Source organism: Oncorhynchus keta, chromosome 20 (genome assembly GCF_023373465.1).
Source record: "Oncorhynchus keta strain PuntledgeMale-10-30-2019 chromosome 20, Oket_V2, whole genome shotgun sequence".
NCBI classification, from domain to species: Eukaryota; Metazoa; Chordata; class Actinopteri; order Salmoniformes; family Salmonidae; genus Oncorhynchus; species Oncorhynchus keta.
In genome coordinates this window covers 45,119,302-45,145,110 of record NC_068440.1, presented here as the reverse complement: position 1 = coordinate 45,145,110, position 25,809 = coordinate 45,119,302, and the positions used below count along the sequence as shown (strand labels likewise).

Sequence of the window (25,809 nt, the reverse complement as noted above, 5' to 3'; positions counted from 1 at the left end):
CCTGTCTCTATAGCAAATGTTCCTGTCCTTTTAAACAGGGCCTGACACCTCCCTCCAAGACACCCAATCAGGATTTGCCGTACCCCGCTAGCCTCACTCTCCTTGTTCGAGTGATAAACCACCCCGGCGAACAATGTACTTTATATACAGTATCTCCCAAGCGGCACAGCGGTATAAGGCACTGCATCTCAGTGCTACAGACCCTGGTTCGATCCCGGGCTGTATCACAACCGGCTGTGACCGGGAGTCCGCGAACAATTGGCCCCGCGTCGTCTGGGTTATGGGAAGGTTTGTAAAAATATTAATTTGTTCATTACTGACTTGCCTAGTGAAATCCTAGAGCGTGAATGTATATCTGATAATGCAAGCTAGTGCTAAAGCCATTTCCTTTTCTAAATGACGAACCCGTTTTGGAGATTTCTGGTATATTATCAAAATAAATAAATCACGGTATGTTTTTGGAATAGTCCAGCCATTGTTACCTGATTTTAGTACAACTTTGGAAATTAATGTTGATGTTTTTTTTTAAATGCCTTAATTAAACTTTAGTTGAAAATCATGCTGTTTTATTTTTTATATATTTTAGTCAGTTAAAACTTCTTACGGCTGAAATGAAATGACAACAGCCAGTGAAAGTGCAGGACGCCAAAATCAAAACAACATAAATCTCATAATTAAAATTCCTCAAACATATAAGTATTTTATACCATTTTAAAGGTAATCCTGTTGCTAATCCCACCACAGTGTCCAATTTCAAATAGGCTTTACAGCGAAAGCTCCACAAACGATTATGTTAGGTCACCACCAAGTCACTGAAAAACCCAGCCATTTTTCCAGCCAAAGAGTGGAGTCACAAAAATCAGAAATAGAGATAAAATTAATCACAAACCTTTGATGATCTTCATCAGATGACACTCATGTTACACAATACATGTATGTTTTGTTCAATAAAGTTCATATTTATATAAAACAATCTCAGTATACATTGGCGCATTATGTTCAGTAGTTCCAAAAACATCCGATGATTTTGCAGAGAGCCACATTCATTTACAGAAATACTCATTATAAATGTTGATGAATATACAAGTGTTATACATGGAAATATAGATAAACTTCTCCTTAATGTTAACCGCTGTGTCGGATTTCAAAAAAGCTTTACGGAAAAAGCAAACCATGCAATAATCTGAGTACGGCGCTCAGAGACCCAACAAGCCAAAAAGATATCTGCCATATTGTGCAGTCAACAGAAGTCAGAAATAACATTATCAATATTCACTTACCTTTGATGATCTTCATCAGAATGCACTCCCAGGAATCCCAGTTCCAAATACCTCCTTTTGTTAGCGCGTTCAGCACGTTTGGTAATCAAATCGAATCTCACGAAGTGTGTTCACTAGTTGCAGACGAAATGTCAAAAACTTCCTTTACAGTCCGTAGAAACATGTCAAACGAAGTACAGAATCAATCTTTAGGATGTTTTTATCATAAATCTTCAATAATGTTCCAACTGGAGAATTCCTTTGTCTTCAGAAAAGCAAATGGAACGGGAGATACCTCTCATGTGAATGCGCGTTACCAGCTTGCGGCTGCTAATAGACCTGACTCATTCCCCTCTCATTCAGCCCCCTTTCACAGTAGAAGCCCCCCAAAAAGTTTGTAAAGACGGTTGACATCTAGTGGAAGCCTTAGGAAGCGCAACAACATCCCACCGCATTTTCAATAGGGGCTGAGTTGAAAATCGACCAACCTCAGATTTCCGACTTCCTGGTTGAAATTTTTCTCAGGTTTTTGCCTGCCATATGAGTTCTGTTATACTCACACACATCATTCAAACAGTTTTAGAAACTTCAGAGTGTTTTCTATCCAAATATAATCCAAATATACTAATAATATGCATATATTAGCAACTGGGACTGAGGAGCAGGCAGTTTACTCTGGGCACCTTATTCATCCAAGTTACTCAATACTGCCCCCAGCCATAAGAAGTTTTTAAGAACACATTCTTATTTATAATGACGGGAACAGTGGGTTATAATGACGGGAACAGTGGGTTAATTGCCTTGTTCAGAGGCAGAACGACAGATTTTAACCTTGTCAGCTCGGGGATTCAATCTCGCAACCTTTCAGTTACTAGTCCAACGCTCTAACCACGAGGCTACCTGCTGGTTACTGGCCCAACACTCTAACCACTAGGTGACTAGACTGTCACAGCTTCCTGTTCACAAGAGATTTCGATATGTAGCCCAATGTCAAAACACAGGTTTAACGTGCCCACATCAATAACCAAAATGCAAAAACACTGTGATATATTGAAAAACATAAAATGTACTATCGACACATACATGTGCAACAATAGTAATAATAGCAGTATATAAACTGCACATGCAGACAAGTGGCAATAAATCACTGATATTGATTCTGGGGGAAATCAGGTTGACAGACAGAAAGACAGAATGACAGACAGTCAGACAGACAGACAGACAGACCGTGTTATGGTACAGAGGCGATGTGGAGGCTATATACAGGGTGTTACGGTAGAGAGTCAATGTGGAGGCTATATACAGGGTGTTACGGTAGAGAGTCAATGTGGAGGCTATATACAGGGTGTTACGGTAGAGAGTCAATGTGGAGGCTATATACAGGGTGTTACGGTAGAGAGTCAATGTGGAGGCTATATACAGGGTGTTACGGTACAGAGTCAATGTGGAGGCTATATACAGGGTGTTACGGTAGAGAGTCAATGTGGAGACTATATACAGGGTGTTACGGTACAGAATCAATGTGGAGGCTATATACAGAGTGTTACGGTAGAGAGTCAATGTGGAGGCTATATACAGGGTGTTACGGTACAGAGTCAATGTCGAGGCTATATACAGGGTGTTACGTTACAGAGTCAATGTGGAGGCTATATACAGGGTGTTACGGTACAGAGTCAATGTCGAGGCTATATACAGGGGGTACCGGTACAGAGTCAATGTGGAGGCTATATACAGGGGTACCGGTACAGAGTCAATGTGGAGGCTATATACAGGGGGTACCGGTACAGAGTCAATGTGGAGGCTATATACAGGGGTACCGGTACAGAGTCAATGTGGAGGCTATATACAGGGGTACCGGTACAGAGTCAATGTGGAGGCTATATACAGGGGTACCGGTACAGAGTCAATGTGGAGGCTATATACAGGGGGTACCGGTACAGAGTCAATGTTGAGACTATATACAGGGGTAAGACTATATACAGGGGGTACCGGTACAGAGTCAATGTGGAGGCTATATACAGGGTGTTACGGTACAGAGTCAATGTCGAGGCTATATACAGGGGTACCGGTACAGAGTCAATGTGGAGGCTATATACAGGGGTACCGGTACAGAGTCAATGTGGAGGCTATATACAGGGGGTACCGGTACAGAGTCAATGTGGAGGCTATATACAGGGGGTACCGGTACAGAGTCAATGTGGAGGCTATATACAGGGGGTACCGGTACAGAGTCAATGTGGAGGCTATATACAGGGGTACCGGTACAGAGTCAATGTGGAGGCTATATACAGGGGGTACCGGTACAGAGTCAATGTGGAGGCTATATACAGGGGTACCGGTACAGAGTCAATGTGGAGGCTATATACAGGGGGTACCGGTACAGAGTCAATGTGGAGGCTATATACAGGGGTACCGGTACAGAGTCAATGTGGAGGCTATATACAGGGGTACCGGTACAGAGTCAATGTGGAGGCTATATACAGGGGGTACCGGTACAGAGTCAATGTGGAGGCTATATACAGGGGGTACCGGTACAGAGTCAATGTGGAGGCTATATACAGGGGGTACCGGTACAGAGTCAATGTGGAGGCTATATACAGGGGGTACCGGTACAGAGTCAATGTGGAGGCTATATACAGGGGGTACCGGTACAGAGTCAATGTGGAGGCTATATACAGGGGTACCGGTACAGAGTCAATGTGGAGGCTATATACAGGGTACCGGTACAGAGTCAATGTCGAGGCTATATACAGGGGTACCGGTACAGAGTCAATGTGGAGGCTATATACAGGGGTACCGGTACAGAGTCAATGTGGAGGCTATATACAGGGGGTACCGGTACAGAGTCAATGTCGAGGCTATATACAGGGGGTACCGGTACAGAGTCAATGTGGAGGCTATATACAGGGTACCGGTACAGAGTCAATGTCGAGGCTATATACAGGGGGTACCGGTACAGAGTCAATGTCGAGGCTATATACAGGGGTACCGGTACAGAGTCAGTGTGGAGGCTATATACAGGGGGTACCGGTACAGAGTCAATGTGGAGGCTATATACAGGGGGTACCGGTACAGAGTCAATGTGGAGGCTATATACAGGGGGTACCGGTACAGAGTCAGTGTGGATCTTTTCAGTCTCCTGAGGGGGAATAGGTTTTGTCGTGCCCTCTTCATGACTGTCTTGGTGTGTTTGGACCATGATAGTTCGTTGGTTGATGTGGACACCAAGGAATTTGTAGGATAATCTGAGAATAATTTGTAGAAAAATCAGGAGATAATCACTGGTTAGGGGACAACTTGTAGGAGACACCTAGTTACATTTTGAACACGGTAAGGGTAACCTAAATGTTTTTATGTTAATCACTTCCATTGATATTATGTTGAAATGAAATGAACATGGAGCAGCATTTTTATGTATGTGCTGTTTACAAAGGGCAATACCTGAGAATCATTTTTAGGTTTGAAGAGAATTTGTTGGAGACAGTTATCTAAATTCTAGAATGTTGGATGGAGATTCTGGGAGGCTGGTTTGTTATTTAACTTCAACGAATCACGACCTGGCATTGGATATCAACACTGGTTGGTTGTTCAGTACATTGCATTTGGAAAGTATACAGTTATGCCTTATTCTAAAATGGATAAAATGAAAAAATGTCCTCATCAATCCACGCACAATACCCAATAATAACATCACAATACCCCATAATGACATCACAATACCCCATAATGACATCATAATACCCAATAATGACATCACAATACCCCATAATGACATCACAATACCCCATGATGACATCACAAATCCCCATAATGACATAGCGAAAATAGGTTTTTAGAAATGTCTGGAAATGTGTTACCTTATTTACATAAGTATTCAGATCATTTGCTTTGAGACTTGAAATTGAGCTCAGGTGCTTCCTGTTTCCATTGACCATCGTTGAGATTTTTCTACAACTTGGTTGAAGGACAACCATCTCTTCAGCTCTCCACCAATCACGTCTTTATTGTAGAGTTGCCAGTTGGAAGCCTCTGACACCATGAGAAACAAGATCCTCTGGTCTGATGAAAGCAAGATAGAACTCTTTGACCTGAATGCCAAGCATCATGTCTGGAGGAAACCTGGCACCATCCCTACGGTGAAGCATGGTCGTGGTAGCATCATGCTGTGGGGGTTTTTCAGTGGCAGGGACTCGGAGACTAGTCAGGATCGAGAGAAAGACGAACGGAGCAAAGTACAGAGAGATCCTTGATGAAAACCTGCTCCAGAGTGCTCAGGACCTCAGACTGGGGCGAAGGTTCACCTTCCAACAGGACAATGACCCTAAGCACACAGCCAAGACAATGCAGGAGTGGCTTTGGGACAAGTCTCTGAATGTCCTTGAGTGGCCCAGCCAGAGCCCAGCCAGAGCCCAGACTTGAACCCGATCGAATGTCTCTGGAGAGACCTGAAAATAGCTGTACAGCGATGCTCCCTATACAACCTGACAGAGCTTGAGAAACTCCCCAAACACATGTTTGCCAAGCTTATAGTGTCATTCCCAAGATGACTTAAGACTGTATTTGCTGCCGAAGGTGCTTCAACAAACTACTGAGTACATTTCTAAAAAGATGTGTTTGCTTTGTCATTATGGGGTTTCGTGTGTAGATTGATGAGGATTTTAGAATTTTGTAAGTTAACAACGTGGAAAAAAGTCAAAGGGTTCTGAATACTTTCCGAATGTAAAGGACGTTTGACTCTCAAATCGATGTACATGTTGTGCGGCCATCAACTGTTATCCAGAGAGCCCTCCAGAGTTCACTCAGTTTTCTGTGGTGAAAATGCAAGCTTGTGAAATGTAGTATCACGTTTTTGTCCACCAAAGGGACATTTGTGTAATATAACTAATTAAATAATTAATAATAATAGTTAATAATAATAATTAAAGGTATACTTAAGTATTTGGGGACACACATATCCAGTCAGACAAACCCATGGACACCACTTGAATGTCTCTGCGTGCAGTTTGAAGGAAATTGAAGTTAGCATATTGTTAGCTTAGCGGAATTGATGGAAGTCTATGGGTATCTACTAGCCAGCTCCTCTCAAACGCAGAGAAACATACTTTCTAACATCTCCAAAGTTGTTTTGTCATTTTTATTCTAAAGTTATACATTTATTTAGTACTTAGTCAATACTTATTTTCCACAATAATTTGCAAATAAATTCATAAAAAATCCTACAATGTGATTTTCTGGATTTTTTTCCCCTCATTTTGTCTGTCATAGTTGCAGTGTACATATGGTGAAAATTACAGGCCTCTCTCATCTTTTTAAGTGGGAGAACTTGCACAATTGGTGGCTGACTAAATACTTTTTTGCCCCACTGTACATCGTTATCAATATTTTATACATTTGTATATTTGTTAATTTTTGCCGATCGTAAGAAGAAGCAAGATTCTATCAACTTCCTCGTTTACTTTGGGTTCTGACTGCCCTCTCTTTCTGTGAGACTTTGTTTTTTTTTTTGTTAAAAAAAAAATCCTGGGAGGCAGCCAACTGTTGCGTATTCTCGTAGGCATGTCAACCCAGGGCAACCGACGATGAGTGTTTGTGCTGCACAGAGTGGGACTTGTTACTTCCGTCGATGTTCTTCTACGGCGAAGAAAAGCAGCACACCAAGAGACTGTCTAACAAACCCTGAGGACTTTTCAGCTCATCCATCCTGGAGAGACATTCTTCTGTCTCAAAAATCAACTGGACCTGCTGGACCGAATGGACCTGATGACCCTGATGAACCTGATGAACCCTATGGGCCTGATGGACCTGATGGACCTGATGGACCTAATGAACCTGATGGACCTGATGAACCCTATGAACCCTATGGGCCTGATGAACCTGATGAACCTGATGAACCTGATGAACCCTATGAACCCTATGGGCCTGATGGACCTGATGAACCTGATGGACCTGATGAACCTGATGGACCTGATGGACCTGATGGACCTGATGAACCTGATGAACCTGATGAACCCTATGGGCCTGATGGGCCTGATGGACCTGATGGACCTGATGGACCTGATGAACCTGATGGACCTGATGGACCTGATGAACCTGATGGACCTGATGGACCTGATGAACCCTATGGGCCTGATGGACCTGATGGACCTGATGGACCTGATGGACCTGATGGACCTGATGAACCCGATGAACCCTATGGACCTGATGAACCTGATGGACCTGATGGACCTGATGAACCTGATGGACCTGATGGACCTGATGAACCCTATGGGCCTGATGGACCTGATGGACCTGATGGACCTGATGGACCTGATGAACCCGATGAACCCTATGGACCTGATGAACCTGATGAACCTGATGGACCTGATGAACCTGATGGACCTGATGGACCTGATGGACCTGATGAACCTGATGAACCTGATGAACCCTATGGGCCTGATGGGCCTGATGGACCTGATGGACCTGATGGACCTGATGAACCTGATGGACCTGATGAACCTGATGGACCTGATGGACCTGATGAACCCTATGGGCCTGATGGACCTGATGGACCTGATGGACCTGATGAACCTGATGGACCTGATGGACCTGATGAACCCGATGAACCCTATGGACCTGATGAACCTGATGGACCTGATGGACCTGATGAACCTGATGGACCTGATGGACCTGATGAACCCTATGGGCCTGATGGACCTGATGGACCTGATGGACCTGATGGACCTGATGAACCCGATGAACCCTATGGACCTGATGAACCTGATGAACCCTATGGGCCTGATGGGCCTGATGGACCTGATGAACCTGATGGACCTGATGGACCCTATGGGCCTGATGGACCTGATGGACCTGAAGAACCTGATGGACCTGATGGAACTGATGGACCTGATGAACCCTATGGGCCTGATGGACCTGATGGACCTGATGGACCTGATGGACCTGATGAACCTGATGAACCCTATGGGCCTGATGGACCTGATGGACCTGATGAACCTGATGAACCCTATGGGCCTGATGGACCTGATGAACCTGATGGACCTGATGGACCTGATGGACCTGATGAACCTGATGAACCTGATGAACCCTATGGGCCTGATGGGCCTGATGGACCTGATTAACCTGATGGACCCTATGGACCCTATGGGCCTGATGGACCTGATGGACCTGAAGAACCTGATGGACCTGATGAACCTGATGGACCTGATGAACCCTATGGACCTGATGAACCTGATGTAGATGTAATAGTTATGTAGATGTAATAGTTATGTAGATGTAATAGTTATGTAGATGTAATAGTTATGTAATAGTTATGTAGATGTAATAGTTATGTAGATGTAATAGTTATGTATGTAATAGTTATGTAGATGTAATAGTTATGTAGATGTAATAGTTATGTAGATGTAATAGTTATGTAATAGTTATGTAATAGTTATGTAATAGTTTAGATGTAATAGTTATGTAATAGTTATGTAGATGTAATAGTTATGTAATAGTTATGTAATAGTTATGTAGATGTAATAGTTATGTAGATGTAATAGTTATGTAATAGTTATGTAATAGTTATGTAGATGTAATAGTTATGTAGATGTAATAGTTATGTAATAGTTATGTAGATGTAATAGTTATGTAGATGTAATAGTTATGTAGATGTAATAGTTATGTAATAGTTATGTAATAGTTATGTAGATGTAATAGTTATGTAGATGTAATAGTTATGTAGATGTAATAGTTATGTAATAGTTATATAGATGTAATAGTTATGTAGATGTAATAGTTATGTAATAGTTATGTAATAGTTATGTAATAGTTATGTAGATGTAATAGTTATGTAGATGTAATAGTTATGTAATAGTTATATAGATGTAATAGTTATGTAATAGTTATGTAGATGTAATAGTTATGTAATAGTTATGTAGATGTAATAGTTATGTAGATGTAATAGTTATGTAGATGTAATAGTTATGTAATAGTTATGTAGATGTAATAGTTATGTAGATGTAATAGTTATGTAGATGTAATAGTTATGTAGATGTAATAGTTATGTAATAGTTATGTAGATGTAATAGTTATGTAATAGTTATGTAATAGTTATGTAGATGTAATAGTTATGTAATAGTTATGTAATAGTTATGTAATAGTTATGTAGATGTAATAGTTATATAGATGTAATAGTTATGTAGATGTAATAGTTATGTAATAGTTATGTAGATGTAATAGTTATGTAGATGTAATAGTTATGTAGATGTAATAGTTATGTAGATGTAATAGTTATGTAGATGTAATAGTTATGTAATAGTTATGTAATAGTTATGTAGATGTAATAGTTATGTAATAGTTATGTAGATGTAATAGTTATGTAATAGTTATGTAGATGTAATAGTTATGTAGATGTAATAGTTATGTAATAGTTATGTAATAGTTATGTAGATGTAATAGTTATGTAATAGTTATGTAGATGTAATAGTTATGTAGATGTAATAGTTATGTAGATGTAATAGTTATGTAGATGTAATAGTTATGTAGATGTAATAGTTATGTAATAGTTATGTAGATGTAATAGTTATGTAATAGTTATGTAATAGTTATGTAATAGTTATGTAGATGTAATAGTTATATAGATGTAATAGTTATGTAATAGTTATGTAGATGTAATAGTTATGTAATAGTTATGTAGATGTAATAGTTATGTAGATGTAATAGTTATGTAGATGTAATAGTTATGTAATAGTTATGTAGATGTAATAGTTATATAGATGTAATAGTTATGTAATAGTTATGTAGATGTAATAGTTATGTAGATGTAATAGTTATGTAATAGTTATGTAGATGTAATAGTTATGTAGATGTAATAGTTATGTAATAGTTATGTAATAGTTATGTAATAGTTATGTAGATGTAATAGTTATGTAGATGTAAGTTATTATGTAGAATAGTTATATAGATGTAATAGTTATGTAATAGTTATGTAGATGTAATAGTTATATAGATGTAATAGTTATGTAATAGTTATGTAGATGTAATAGTTATATAGATGTATAGTTATGTAATAGTTATGTAGATGTAATAGTTATGTAGATGTAATAGTTATGTAATAGTTATGTAGATGTAATAGTTATATAGATGTAATAGTTATGTAATAGTTATGTAATAGTTATGTAGATGTAATAGTTATGTAATATGTAATAGTTATGTAGATGTAATAGTTATGTAATAGTTATGTAGATGTAATAGTTATGTAGATGTAATAGTTATATAGATGTAATAGTTATGTAGATGTAATAGTTATGTAGATGTAATAGTTATATAGATGTAATAGTTATGTAATAGTTATATAGATGTAATAGTTATAGATGTAATAGTTATGTAGATGTAATAGTTATGTAGATGTAATAGTTATATAGATGTAATAGTTATATTATGTAATAGTTATGTAGATGTAATAGTTATGTAATAGTTATGTAGATGTAGTTATATGGATGTAATAGTTATGTAATAGTTATGTAGATGTAATATTTATGTAGATGTAATAGTTATATAGATGTAATAGTTATATATATGTAATAGTTATGTAGATGTAATAGTTATGTAATAGTTATGTAGATGTAATAGTTATGTAGATGTAATATTTATGTAGATGTAATAGTTATATAGATGTAATAGTTATATATATGTAATAGTTATGTAGATGTAATAGTTATGTAATAGTTATGTAGATGTAATAGTTATGTAGATGTAATAGTTATGTAATAGTTATTTAATAGTTATGTAGATGTAATAGTTATATGGATGTAATAGTTATATAGATGTAATAGTTATGTAGATGTAATAGTTATGTAATAGATGTAATAGTTATATAGATGTAATAGTTATATAGATGTAATAGTTATGTAGATGTAATAGTTATATAGATGTAATAGTTATGTAGATGTAATAGTTATGTAGATGTAATAGTTATATAGATGTAATAGTTATGTAGATGTAATAGTTATGTAGATGTAATAGTTATGTAGATGTAATAGTTATGTAGATGTAATAGTTATGTAGATGTAATAGTTATGTAATAGTTATGTAGATGTAATAGTTATGTAGATGTAATAGTTATATAGATGTAATAGTTATGTAGATGTAATAGTTATGTAGATGTAATAGTTATGTAGATGTAATAGTTATGTAGATGTAATAGTTTATGGATGTAATAGTATATGGATGTAATAGTTATGTAGATGTAATAGTTATATGGATGTAATAGTTATGTAGATGTAATAGTTATGTAGATGTAATAGTTATGTAGATGTAATAGTTATGTAGATGTAATAGTTATGTAGATGTAATAGTTATATGGATGTAATAGTTATGTAGATGTAGTTATATAGATGTAATAGTTATGTAGATGTAATAGTTATGTAATAGTTATAGTTATGTAATAGTTATGTAATAGTTATGTAATAGTTATGTAGATGTAATAGTTATGTAGATGTAATAGTTATAATAGATGTAATAGTTATGTAGATGTAATAGTTATGTAATAGTTATGTAATAGATGTAATAGTTATGTAGATGTATTAGTTATGTAGATGTAATAGTTATGTAGATGTAATAGTTATATAGATGTAATAGTTATATAGATGTAATAGTTATGTAATAGTTATATAGATGTAATAGTTATGTAGATGTAATAGTTATATAGATGTAATAGTTATATAGATGTAATAGTTATGTAATAGTTATATAGATGTAATAGTTATGTAGATGTAATAGTTATATAGATGTAATAGTTATATAGATGTAATAGTTATGTAATAGTTATGTAGATGTAATAGTTATATAGATGTAATAGTTATATAGATGTAATAGTTATGTAGATGTAATAGTTATGTAGATGTAATAGTTATGTAGATGTAATAGTTATGTAATAGTTATGTAATAGTTATGTAATAGTTATATAGATGTAATAGTTATGTAGATGTAATAGTTATATGGATGTAATAGTTATGTAGATGTAATAGTTATGTAATAGTTATGTAATAGTTATGTAATAGTGATTTAATAGTTATGTAGATGTAATAGTTATATAGATGTAATAGTTATGTAATAGTTATGTAATATGTAATAGTTATGTAATAGTTATGTAATAGTTATATAGATGTAATAGTTATGTAGATGTAATAGTTATATAGATGTAATAGTTATGTAATAGTTATGTAGATGTAATAGTTATGTAATAGTTATGTAATAGTTATGTAGATGTAATAGTTATATGGATGTAATAGTTATGTAATAGTTATGTAGATGTAATAGTTATGTAGATAATAGTATATAGATGTAATAGTTATATGGATGTAATAGTTATGTAGATGTAATAGTTATGTAGATGTAATAGTTATGTAATAGTTATGTAGATGTAATAGTTATGTAATAGTTATGTAGATGTAATAGTTATGTAATAGTTATGTAGATGTAATAGTTATGTAATAGTTATGTAGATGTAATAGTTATGTAATAGTTATGTAGATGTAATAGTTATGTAGATGTAATAGTTATGTAATAGTTATGTAATAGTTATGTAGATGTAATAGTTATGTAGATGTAATAGTTATGTAGATGTAATAGTTATGTAATAGTTATGTAGATGTAATAGTTATGTAGATGTAATAGTTATATAGATGTAATAGTTATGTAATAGTTATGTAGATGTAATAGTTATGTAGATGTAATAGTTATGTAGATGTAATAGTTATGTAGATGTAATAGTTATGTAATAGTTATGTAGTTGTAATAGTTATGTAGATGTAATAGTTATATAGATGTAATAGTTATATAGATGTAATAGTTATGTAATAGTTATGTAGATGTAATAGTTATATAGATGTAATAGTTATATAGATGTAATAGTTATGTAGATGTAATAGTTATGTAGATGTAATAGTTATGTAATAGTTATGTAGATGTAATAGTTATGTAGATGTAATAGTTATGTAGATGTAATAGTTATGTAGATGTAATAGTTATGTAGATGTAATAGTTATGTAGATGTAATAGTTATGTAGATGTAATAGTTATGTAGATGTAATAGTTATATAGATGTAATAGTTATGTAATAGTTATGTAATAGTTATGTAGATGTAATAGTTATGTAATACTTATGTAGATGTAATAGTTATGTAGATGTAATAGTTATATAGATGTAATAGTTATATAGATGTAATAGTTATGTAATAGTTATGTAGATGTATTAGTTATATGGATGTAATAGTTATGTAATAGTTATGTAGATGTAATAGTTATGTAATAGTTATGTAATAGTTATGTAATAGTTATGTAGATGTATAGTTATGTAGATGTAATAGTTATGTAGATGTAATAGTTATGTAGATGTAATAGTTATGTAATAGTTATGTAATAGTTATGTAATAGTTATGTAGATGTAATAGTTATATAGATGTAATAGTTATGTAGATGTAATAGTTATGTAGATGTAATAGTTATGTAGATGTAATAGTTATATGGATGTAATAGTTATGTAATAGTTATTAGATGTAATAGTTATGTAATAGTTATGTAATAGTTATGTAGATGTAATAGTTATGTAGATGTAATAGTTATGTAGATGTAATAGTTATATAGATGTAATAGTTATGTAGATGTAATAGTTATGTAATAGTTATATGGATGTAATAGTTATGTAATAGTTATGTAGATGTAATAGTTATGTAGATGTAATAGTTATGTATAGTTATGTAATAGTTATGTAATAGTTATGTAGATGTATTAGTTATATGGATGTAATAGTTATGTAGATGTAATAGTTATATAGATGTAATAGTTATGTAATAGTTATGTAGATGTAATAGTTATGTAGATGTAATAGTTATGTAGATGTAATAGTTATGTAGATGTAATAGTTATGTAGATGTAATAGTTATGTAGATGTAATAGTTATATAGATGTAATAGTTATGTAGATGTAATAGTTATGTAGATGTATTAGTTATATAGATGTAATAGTTATGTAGATGTAATAGTTATGTAATAGTTATATAGATGTAATAGTTATGTAATAGTTATGTAGATGTAATAGTTATATAGATGTAATAGTTATGTAGATGTAATAGTTATAGATGTAATAGTTATGTAGATGTAATAGTTATGTAGATGTAATAGTTATGTAATAGTTATGTAGATGTAATAGTTATGTAATAGTTATGTAGATGTAATAATTATGTAGATGTAATAGTTATGTAGATGTATTAGTTATATAGATGTAATAGTTATGTAATAGTTATTAGATGTAATAGTTATGTAATAGTTATGTAGATGTAATAATTATGTAGATGTAATAGTTATGTAGATGTAATAGTTATGTAATAGTTATGTAGATGTAATAGTTATGTAATAGTTATGTAGATGTAATAGTTATGTAGATGTAATAGTTATGTAATAGTTATGTAGATGTATTAGTTATATGGATGTAATAGTTATGTAATAGTTATGTAGATGTAATAGTTATGTAATAGTTATGTAATAGTTATGTAGATGTAATAGTTATGTAGATGTAATAGTTATGTAATAGTTATGTAGATGTATTAGTTATATGGATGTAATAGTTATGTAGATGTAATAGTTATGTAATAGTTATTTAATAGTTATGTAGATGTAATAGTTATGTAGATGTAATAGTTATGTAATAGTTATGTAGATGTAATAGTTATGTAGATGTAATAGTTATGTAATAGTTATGTAGATGTAATAGTTATGTAGATGTAATAGTTATATAGATGTAATAGTTATATAGATGTAATAGTTATGTAGATGTATTAGTTATATGGATGTAATAGTTATGTAGATGTAATAGTTATGTAATAGTTATGTAATAGTTATGTAATAGTTATGTAATAGTTATGTAGATGTAATAGTTATGTAGATGTAATAGTTATGTAGATGTAATAGTTATGTAATAGTTATGTAGATGTAATAGTTATGTAGATGTAATAGTTATGTAGATGTAATAGTTATGTAATAGTTATGTAATAGTTATGTAGATGTAATAGTTATGTAGATGTAATAGTTATGTAATAGTTATGTAGATGTAATAGTTATGTAATAGTTATGTAATAGTTATGTAATAGTTATGTAGATGTAATAGTTATGTAATAGTTATGTAGATGTAATAGTTATGTAATAGTTATGTAATAGTTATGTAGATGTAATAGTTATGTAATAGTTATGTAATAGTTATGTAATAGTTATGTAATAGTTATGTAGATGTAATAGTTATGTAATAGTTATGTAATAGTTATGTAATAGTTATGTAGATGTAATAGTTATGTAGATGTAATAGTTATGTAATAGTTATGTAGATGTAATAGTTATGTAGATGTAATAGTTATGTAGATGTAATAGTTATGTAGTTATGTAATAGTTATGTAGATGTAATAGTTATGTAATAGTTATGTAGATGTAATAGTTATGTAATAGTTATGTAATAGTTATGTAGATGTAATAGTTATGTAATAGTTATGTAGATGTAATAGTTATGTAATAGTTATGTAGATGTAATAGTTATGTAATAGTTATGTAGATGTAATAGTTATGTAGATGTAATAGTTATGTAATAGTTATGTAGATGTAATAGTTATGTAATAGTTATGTAATAGTTATGTAGATGTAATAGTTATGTAATAGTTATGTAATAGTTATGTAGATGTAATAGTTATGTAATAGTTATGTAGATGTAATAGTTATGTAATAGTTATGTAATAGTTATGTAATAGTTATGTAATAGTTATGTAGATGTAATAGTTATGTAATAGTTATGTAATAGTTATGTAATAGTTATGTAATAGTTATGTAATAGATGTAATAGTTATGTAATAGTTATGTAGATGTAATAGTTATGTAATAGTTATGTAATATGTAATAGTTATGTAGATGTAATAGTTATGTAGTTATGTAATAGTTATGTTAGTTATGTAATAGTTATGTAATAGTTATGTAGATGTAATAGTTATGTAATAGTTATGTAATAGTTATGTAATAGTTATGTAGATGTAATAGTTATGTAATAGATGTAATAGTTATGTAATAGTTATGTAATAGTTATGTAGTTTGTAATAGTTATATAGATGTAATAGTTATGTAGATGTAATAGTTATGTAATAGTTATGTAGATGTAATAGTTATGTAGATGTAATAGTTATGTAATAGTTATGTAGATGTAATAGTTATGTAGATGTAATAGTTATGTAGATGTAATAGTTATGTAATAGTTATGTAGATGTAATAGTTATGTAGATGTAATAGTTATGTAATAGTTATGTAGTTGTAATAGTTATGTAGATGTAATAGTTATGTAGATGTAATAGTTATGTAATAGTTATGTAATAGTTATGTAATAGTTATGTAGATGTAATAGTTATGTAGATGTAATAGTTATGTAATAGTTATGTAGATGTAATAGTTATGTAGATGTAATAGTTATATAGATGTAATAGTTATGTAGATGTAATAGGTATGTAATAGTTATGTAGATGTAATAGTTATGTAGATGTAATAGTTATGTAGATGTAATAGTTATATAGATGTAATAGTTATATAGATGTAATAGTTATGTAGATGTAATAGTTATGTAATAGTTATGTAATAGTTATGTAGATGTAATAGTTATGTAATAGTTATGTAATAGTTATGTAGATGTAATAGTTATGTAATAGTTATGTAATAGTTATGTAATAGTTATGTAGATGTAATAGTTATGTAGATGTAATAGTTATGTAGATGTAATAGTTATGTAGATGTAATAGTTATGTAGATGTAATAGTTATGTAGTAGTTATGTAATAGTTATGTAATAGTTATGTAGATGTAATAGTTATGTAGATGTAATAGTTATGTAGATGTAATAGTTATGTAGATGTAATAGTTATGTAGATGTAATAGTTATGTAGATGTAATAGTTATATAGATGTAATAGTTATATAGATGTAATAGTTATGTAGATGTAATAGTTATGTAGATGTAATAGTTATGTAGATGTAATAGTTATGTAATAGTTATGTAATAGTTATATAGATGTAATAGTTATAGTTATGTAATAGTTATGTAATAGTTATGTAGATGTAATAGTTATATAGATGTAATAGTTATATAGATGTAATAGTTATATAGATGTAATAGTTATGTAGATGTAATAGTTATGTAATAGTTATGTAGATGTAATAGTTATGTAGATGTAATAGTTATGTAGATGTAATAGTTATGTAATAGTTATGTAGATGTAATAGTTATGTAGATGTAATAGTTATGTAATAGTTATGTAGATGTAATAGTTATGTAGATGTAATAGTTATGTAGATGTAATAGTTATGTAATAGTTATGTAGATGTAATAGTTATGTAATAGTTATGTAATAGTTATGTAGATATAATAGTTATATAGATGTAATAGTTATGTAATAGTTATGTAATAGTTATGTAGATGTAATAGTTATGTAATAGTTATGTAATAGTTATGTAATAGTTATGTAGATGTAATAGTTATGTAGATGTAATAGTTATGTAATAGTTATGTAATAGTTATGTAGATGTAATAGTTATGTAATAGTTATTTAATAGTTATGTAGATGTAATAGTTATGTAGATGTAATAGTTATGTAGATGTAATAGTTATGTAGATGTAATAGTTATGTAGATGTAATAGTTATGTAATAGTTATGTAGATGTAATAGTTATGTAATAGTTATTTAATAGTTATGTAGATGTAATAGTTATGTAGATGTAATAGTTATGTAGATGTAATAGTTATGTAGATGTAATAGTTATGTAGATGTAATAGTTATGTAATAGTTATGTAGATGTAATAGTTATGTAATAGTTATGTAATAGTTATGTAGATGTAATAGTTATGTAGATGTATTAGTTATGTAACAAATCTGTGTAATAGTTGACATTTACATCTGTTTTGGTACCGTCTACTACTTACTAGTGATTCATTACAGTATGCCTGATTATAGTACCGTCTACTGCTAGTGATTCATTACAGTATGCCAGATTATAGTACTGTCTACTGCTAGTGATTCATTACAGTATGCCTGATTATAGTACTGTCTACTACTAGTGATTCATTACAGTATGCCAAATTATAGTACAGTCTACTACTAGTGATTAATTACAGTATGTCAGATTATAGTACCGTCTACTACTAGTGATTCATTACAGTATGCCTGATTATAGTACCGTCTACTGCTAGTGATTCATTACAGTATGCCAGATTATAGTACTGTCTACTGCTAGTGATTCATTACAGTATGCCAGATTATAGTACTGTCTACTGCTAGTGATTCATTACAGTATGCCAGATTATAGTACTGTCTACTGCTAGTGATTCATTACAGTATGCCTGATTATAGTACCGTCTACTGCTAGTGATTCATTACAGTATGCCAGATTATAGTACTGTCTACTACTAGTGATTCATTACAGTATGCCAGATTATAGTACCGTCTACTGCTAGTGATTCATTACAGTATGCCAGATTATAGTACTGTCTACTACTAGTGATTCATTACAGTATGCCTGATTAAAGTACTGTCTACTGCTAGTGATTCATTACAGTATGCCAGATTATAGTACTGTCTACTACTAGTGATTCATTACAGTATGCCTGATTATAGTACTGTCTACTGCTAGTGATTCATTACAGTATGCCAGATTATAGTACTGTCTACTACTAGTGATTCATTACATTATGCCAGATTATAGTACTGTCTACTACTAGTGATTCATTACAGTATGCCAGATTATAGTACTGTCTACTGCTAGTGATTCATTACAGTATGCCAGATTATAGTACTGTCTACTGCTAGTGATTCATTACAGTATGCCTGATTATAGTACCGTCTACTGCTAGTGATTCATTACAGTATGCCAGATTATAGTACTGTCTACTACTAGTGATTCATTACAGTATGCCAGATTATAGCACTGTCTACTACTTGTGATTAATTACAGTATGCCAGATTATAGTACCATCTGTTTTGGTACCGTCTACTACTAGTGATTCATTACAGTATGCCAGATTATAGTACTGTCTACTACTAGTGATTAATTACAGTATGCCAGATTATAGTACTGTCTACTACTAGTGATTCATTACAGTATGCCTGATTATAGTACTGTCTACTACTAGTGATTCATTACAGTATGTCAAATTATAGTACCATCATCTACTAGTGATTAATTACAGTATGCCAGATTATAGTACCGTCTACTACTAGTGATTAATTACAGTATGCCTGATTATAGTACTGTCTACTACTAGTGATTCATTACAGTATGTCAAATTATAGTACCATCTACTACTAGTGATTAATTACAGTATGCCAGATTATAGTACTGTCTACTACTAGTGATTCATTACAGTATGCCAGATTATAGTACCGTCTACTACTAGTGATTAATTACAGTATGTCAGATTATAGTACCATCTACTACTAGTGATTAATTACAGTATGCCTGATTATAGTACTGTCTACTACTAGTGATTCATTACAGTATGACAGATTATAGTACCATCTACTACTAGTGATTAATTACAGTATGCCAGAATATAGTACCGTCTACTACTAGTGATTAATTACAGTATGCCTGATTATAGTACTGTCTACTACTAGTGATTCATTACAGTATGCCAGATTATAGTACTGTCTACTACTAGTGATTAATTACAGTATGCCAGATTATAGTACTGTCTACTACTAGTGATTCATTACAGTATGCCAGATTATAGCACTGTCTACTACTTGTGATTAATTACAGTATGCCAGATTATAGTACTGTCTACTACTAGTGATTCATTACAGTATGCCAGATTATAGTACTGTCTACTACTAGTGATTCATTACAGTATGCCAGATTATAGCACTGTCTACTACTTGTGATTAATTACAGTATGCCAGATTATAGTACTGTCTACTACTAGTGATTCATTACAGTATGCCAGATTATAGTACTGTCTACTACTAGTGATTCATTACAGTATGCCAGAATATAGTACTGTCTACTACTAGTGATTCATTACAGTATGCCAGATTATAGTACTGTCTACTACTAGTGATTCATTACAGTATGCCAGATTATAGTACTGTCTACTACTAGTGATTCATTACAGTATGCCAGATTATAGTACTGTCTACTACTAGTGATTCATTACAGTATGCCAGAATATAGTACTGTCTACTACTAGTGATTCATTACAGTATGCCAGATTATAGTACTGTCTACTACTAGTGATTCATTACAGTATGCCAGATTATAGCACTGTCTACTACTAGTGATTCATTACAGTATGCCAGATTATAGCACTGTCTACTACTTGTGATTAATTACAGTATGCCAGATTATAGTACCATCTGTTTTGGTACCGTCTACTACTAGTGATTCATTACAGTATGCCAGATTATAGTACCGTCTACTACTAGTGATTCATTACAGTATGCCAGAATATAGTACTGTCTACTACTAGTGATTCATTACAGTATGCCAGATTATAGTACTGTCTACTACTAGTGATTCATTACAGTATGCCAGATTATAGTACTGTCTACTACTAGTGATTCATTACAGTATGCCAGATTATAGCACTGTCTACTACTAGTGATTCATTACAGTATGCCAGATTATAGCACTGTCTACTACTTGTGATTAATTACAGTATGCCAGATTATAGTACCATCTGTTTTGGTACCGTCTACTACTAGTGATTCATTACAGTATGCCAGATTATAGTACTGTCTACTACTAGTGATTAATTACAGTATGCCAGATTATAGTACTGTCTACTACTAGTGATTCATTACAGTATGCCAGAATATAGTACCGTCTACTACTAGTGATTCATTACAGTATGCCAGATTATAGTACTGTCTACTACTAGTGATTCATTACAGTATGCCAGAATATAGTACCGTCTACTACTAGTGATTCATTACAGTATGCCAGATTATAGTACTGTCTACTACTAGTGATTCATTACAGTATGCCAGAATATAGTACTGTCTACTGCTAGTGATTCATTACAGTATGTCAGAATATAGTACCGTCTACTACTAGTGATTCATTACAGTATGCCAGATTATAGTACTGTCTACTACTAGTGATTCATTACAGTATGCCAGATTATAGTACTGTCTACTACTAGTGATTCATTACAGTATGCCAGAATATAGTACTGTCTACTGCTAGTGATTCATTACAGTATGTCAGAATATAGTACCGTCTACTACTAGTGATTCATTACAGTATGCCAGAATATAGTACCGTCTACTACTAGTGATTAATTACAGTATGCCTGATTATAGTACTGTCTACTACTAGTGATTAATTACAGTATGCCAGAATATAGTACCGTCTACTACTAGTGATTAATTACAGTATGCCTGATTATAGTACTGTCTACTACTAGTGATTAATTACAGTATGCCAGAATATAGTACCGTCTACTACTAGTGATTAATTACAGTATGTCAGATTATAGTACTGTCTACTGCTAGTGATTCATTACAGTATGTCAGAATATAGTACCGTCTACTACTAGTGATTCATTACAGTATGCCAGAATATAGTACCGTCTACTACTAGTGGTTAATTACAGTATGCCTGATTATAGTACTGTCTACTACTAGTGATTATTTACAGTATGCCAGAATATAGTACCGTCTACTACTAGTGATTCATTACAGTATGCCAGATTATTGTACTGTCTACTGCTAGTGATTCATTACAGTATGTCAGAATATAGTACCGTCTACTACTAGTGATTAATTACAGTATGCCTGATTATAGTACTGTCTACTACTAGTGATTAATTACAGTATGCCAGAATATAGTACCGTCTACTACTAGTGATTCATTACAGTATGCCAGATTATAGTACCATCTGTTTTGGTACCGTCTACTACTAGTGATTCACTACAGTATGTCAGATTATAGTACTGTCTACTACTGGTGATTCATTACAGTATGCCAGATTATAGTACTGTCTACTACTAGTGATTCATTACAGTATGCCAGATTATAGTACCGTCTACTACTAGTGATTCATTACAGTATGCCAGATTATAGCACTGTCTACTACTAGTGATTCATTACAGTATGCCAGATTATAGTACTGTCTACTACTAGTGATTCATTACAGTATGCCAGATTATAGTACTGTCTACTACTAGTGATTCATTACAGTATGCCAGATTATAGTACCATCTGTTTTGGTACCGTCTACTACTAGTGATTCATTACAGTATGCCAGATTATAGTACTGTCTACTACTAGTGATTCATTACAGTATGCCAGAATATAGTACCGTCTACTACTAGTGATTCATTACAGTATGCCAGATTATAGTACTGTCTACTACTAGTGATTCAGTACAATATGCCAGATTATAGCACTGTCTACTACTAGTGATTCATTACAGTATGCCAGATTATAGTAATGTCTACTACTAGTGATTCATTACAGATTATAGTACCATCTGTTTTGGTACCGTCTACTACTAGTGATTCATTACAGTATGTCAGATTATAGTACTGTCTACTACTAGTGATTCATTACAGTATGCCAGATTATAGTACCGTCTACTACTAGTGATTCATTACAGTATGCCAGATTATAGCACTGTCTACTACTAGTGATTCATTACAGTATGCCAGATTATAGTACTGTCTACTACTAGTGATTCATTACAGTATGCCAGATTATAGTACTGTCTACTACTAGTGATTCAGTACAATATGCCAGATTATAGCACTGTCTACTACTAGTGATTCATTACAGTATGCCAGATTATAGTACCATCTGTTTTGGTACCGTCTACTACTAGTGATTCATTACAGTATGCCAGATTATAGTACTGTCTACTACTAGTGATTCAGTACAATATGCCAGATTATAGTACTGTCTACTACTAGTGATTAATTACAGTATGCCAGATTATAGTACCGTCTACTACTAGTGATTCATTACAGTATGTCAGATTATAGTACTGTCTACTGCTAGTGATTCATTACAGTATGTCAGATTATAGTACTGTCTACTACTAGTGATTCATTACAGTATGTCAGATTATAGTACTGTCTACTACTGGTGATTAATTACAGTATGCCAGATTATAGTACCATCTGTTTTGGTACCGTCTACTACTAGTGATTCATTACAGTATGCCAGAATATAGTACTGTCTACTACTAGTGATTCATTACAGTATGTCAGATTATAGTAACGTCTACTACTAGTGATTCATTACAGTATGCCAGAATATAGCACTGTCTACTACTAGTGATTCATTACAGTATGTCAGATTATAGTAACGTCTACTACTAGTGATTCATTACAGTATGTCAGAATATAGTACTGTCTACTACTAGTGATTCATTACAGTATGCCAGAATATAGTACTGTCTACTACTGGTGATTCATTACAGTATGCCAGAATATAGTACTGTCTGCTACTAGTGATTCATTACAGTATGCCAGAATATAGTACTGTCTACTACTAGTGATTCATTACAGTATGCCAGATTATAGTACTGTCTACTGCTAGTGATTCATTACAGTATGCCAGAATATAGTAATGTCTACTACTGGTGATTCATTACAGTATGCCAGATTATAGTACTGTCTACTACTAGTGATTCATTACAGTATGCCAGATTAAAGTACTGTCTACTACTAGTGATTCATTACAGTATGCCAGGTTATAGAGTAGAGTATGAAACAGTATGCCTGATTATAGAGTACAGTATGAAACAGTATGCTAGGTTATAGTGTAGAGTATGAAACAGTATGCCAGGTTATAGAGTACAGTATGAAACAGTATGCTAGGTTATAGTGTAGAGTATGAAACAGTATGCCAGGTTATAGAGTAGAGTATGAAACAGTATGCCAGGTTATAGAGTAGGATGAAACAGAGTATGAAACAGTATGCCAGGTTATATAATAGAGTATGAAACAGTATGCCAGGTTATAGAGTAGAGTATGAAACAGTATGCCAGCTTATAGAGTTATGAAACAGTATGCCAGGTTATAGAGTAGAGTATGAAACAGTATGCCAGGTTATATAATAGAGTATGAAACAGTATGCCAGGTTATATAATAGAGTATGAAACAGTATGCCAGGTTATATAATAGAGTATGAAACAGTATGCCAGGTTATAGAGTAGAGTATGAACCAGTATGCCAGGTTATAGAGTAGAGTATGAAACAGTATGCCAGGTTATAGAATAGAGTATGAAACAGTATGCCAGGTTATAGAGTAGAGTATGAAACAGTATGAGAGTATGAAACAGTATGCCAGGTTATAGAGTAGAGTATGAAACAGTATGCCAGGTTATAGAGTAGAGTATGAAACAGTATGCCAGGTTATAGAATAGAGTATGAAACAGTATGCCAGGTTATAGAGTAGAGTATGAAACAGTATGCCAGGTTATTATATGAAACAGTATGCCAGGTTATAGAGTAGAGTATGAAACAGTATGCCAGGTTATAGAGTAGAGTATGAAACAGTATGCCAGGTTATAGAGTAGAGTATGAAACAGTATGCCAGGTTATAGAGTAGAGTATGAAACAGTATGCCAGGTTATATAATAGAGTATGAAACAGTATGCCAGGTTATAGAGTAGAGTATGAAACAGTATGCCAGCTTATAGAGTAGAGTATGAAACAGTATGCCAGGTTATAGAGTAGAGTATGAAACAGTATGCCAGGTTATATAATAGAGTATGAAACAGTATGCCAGGTTATAGAGTAGAGTATGAAACAGTATGCCAGGTTATAGAGTAGAGTATGAAACAGTATGCCAGGTTATAGAGTAGAGTATGAAACAGTATGCCAGGTTATATAATAGAGTATGAAACAGTATGCCAGGTTATATAATAGAGTATGAAACAGTATGCCAGGTTATAGAGTAGAGTATGAAACAGTATGCCAGGTTATAGAGTAGAGTATGAAACAGTATGCCAGGTTATAGAGTAGAGTATGAAACAGTATGCCAGGTTATAGAATAGAGTATGAAACAGTATGCCAGGTTATAGAATAGAGTATGAAACAGTATGCCAGGTTATAGAGTAGAGTATGAAACAGTATGCCAGGTTATAGAATAGAGTATGAAACAGTATGCCAGGTTATAGAGTAGAGTATGAAACAGTATGAGCGTATGAAACAGTATGCCAGGTTATAGAGTAGAGTATGAAACAGTATGCCAGGTTATAGAGTAGAGTATGAAACAGTATGCCAGGTTATAGAATAGAGTATGAAACAGTATGCCAGGTTATAGAGTAGAGTATGAAACAGTATGCCAGGTTATAGAGTAGAGTATGAAACAGTATGCCAGGTTATAGAGTAGAGTATGAAACAGTATGCCAGGTTATAGAGTAGAGTATGAAACAGTATGCTAGGTTATAGAGTAGAGTATGAAACAGTATGCCAGGTTATAGAGTAGAGTATGAAACAGTATGCCAGGTTATAGAGTAGAGTATGAAACAGTATGCCAGGTTATAGAGTAGAGT

The 25,809-nt window shown here is 32.8% G+C and overlaps 1 protein-coding gene across 1 annotated transcript in view; it reads left to right on the top strand.

Annotated features, from left to right (window-relative positions):
* The window catches only part of LOC118381542 (CUB and sushi domain-containing protein 2-like), a 1,147,246-nt gene that overhangs the window by 680,609 nt on the left and 440,828 nt on the right, over positions 1 to 25,809 (top strand).